We start from the raw sequence: 1,442 nt of genomic DNA, 5'->3' as shown, positions 1-1,442 counted from the left end.
CTGATCTCAAAGATTTTCCTCCTTTAACCGAGATGGCAGAACCAGCTCGTGCTCTTAGAGATTACGCCGCTCCATCGCAAGATGAACCACATTCAAGTATTGCTCCGCCCGCAATCGAAGCAAACAACTTTGAACTTAAACCTTCGTTGTTGCAGGCTGTGCAACAGAACCAATTCTCTGGAAATCTTACCGAAGATCCAAACCTTCATTTATCCGTATTTGTCCAATACGCTGATACTGTTAAAGCTAATGGTGTCACTTCAGAGGCAATTCGACTTCGTCTTTTTCCTTTCTCATTAAGAGATAGCGCTAGAAGATGGCTTCAATCTCTTCCTTCCAACTCAGTCACCACATGGAACGAGTTGAAGAAAGTTTTTCTTGCCCGATATTTTCCGCCAAGCAAAACAGCTATGTTAAGAGCCCAGATAAACGGATTTAAACAGAAAGACAACGAGTCTCTTTTCGAAGCATGGGAAAGATACAAAGACATGATGAGACTTTGCCCACACCATGGTTTGGAAGACTGGTTAGTAATTCACACATTTTATAATGGTCTCTTATACAATACAAGGTTAACAATAGACGCCGCTGCAGGTGGTGCACTAATGAACAAACCTTATGCTGATGCTTACCAGCTTATCGAGAGCATGGCTCAAAACCACTATCAGTGGGGAACCGAACGAACAACAGTGGAAAAACCTCAACCGAAAACTGGCATGTACGAGATAAGTAACCTTGATCACGTCAATGCAAAAGTGGATGCTTTGGTCCAGAAGATTGAAAGTTTAAACGTATCGCCTCCAGCAGCCGTGGTTGCTATAACTCAGAATTGCGAGGTCTGTGGAATCCAAGGCCACACTCCTGCGGAATGTCAACTCTTGACTGGAATCCAAACAGAGCAAGTAAACTATGCTCAAGGAAGCCCCTATTCGAATACCTATAACCCAAATTGGAAGAACCATCCAAACTTCTCATATAAGAGTAATAATGCTTTATACGCACACGGACAGTCTCCAAATCAAGCCCCATCTATACCTCCAGGATATCAGAAACCGAATCCTAACAATAATACCCCTAGAAAATCCAACTTGGAAATCATGATGGAAAACTTTATAGCTTCCCAACAACAAACCAATAAAGATTTCTTAAACCAGAACATACACACTGGCGAACAACTTAAACAACTAGCAAGCAAAGTAGATGCCCTGGCTACCCATAACAAAATGCTGGAAACGCAAATATCTCAAGTAGCTCAACAACAAGCACCTACTGCTGCACCAACTGGTACATTCCCTGGACAGCCCCAACCCAATCCGAGAAGCCAAGCTCATGCAATTATATTGAGAAGTGGAACGGAAGTGGAAGGACCGTCTGACCCAAGGATAGAAAACCAAAACCCTGAGAAATCCATTGAGGAAAGTGAACCTAAGGAAAAGGAAGAG

The 1,442-nt window shown here is 42.9% G+C and overlaps 1 pseudogene; it reads right to left on the bottom strand.

Moving 5' to 3' along the window:
- Positions 1-417: 417 nt before the first annotated feature.
- LOC127124314 (uncharacterized) lies at positions 418-517 on the bottom strand (annotated as a pseudogene).
- Positions 518-1,442: the final 925 nt, after the last annotated feature.

The sequence above is a fragment of the Lathyrus oleraceus genome, chromosome 2 (assembly GCF_024323335.1).
Source record: "Lathyrus oleraceus cultivar Zhongwan6 chromosome 2, CAAS_Psat_ZW6_1.0, whole genome shotgun sequence".
NCBI lineage: Eukaryota > Viridiplantae > Streptophyta > Magnoliopsida > Fabales > Fabaceae > Lathyrus > Lathyrus oleraceus.
Note: the sequence above shows the minus strand (reverse complement) of the source record. Positions and strands in the feature narration are given on the sequence as shown.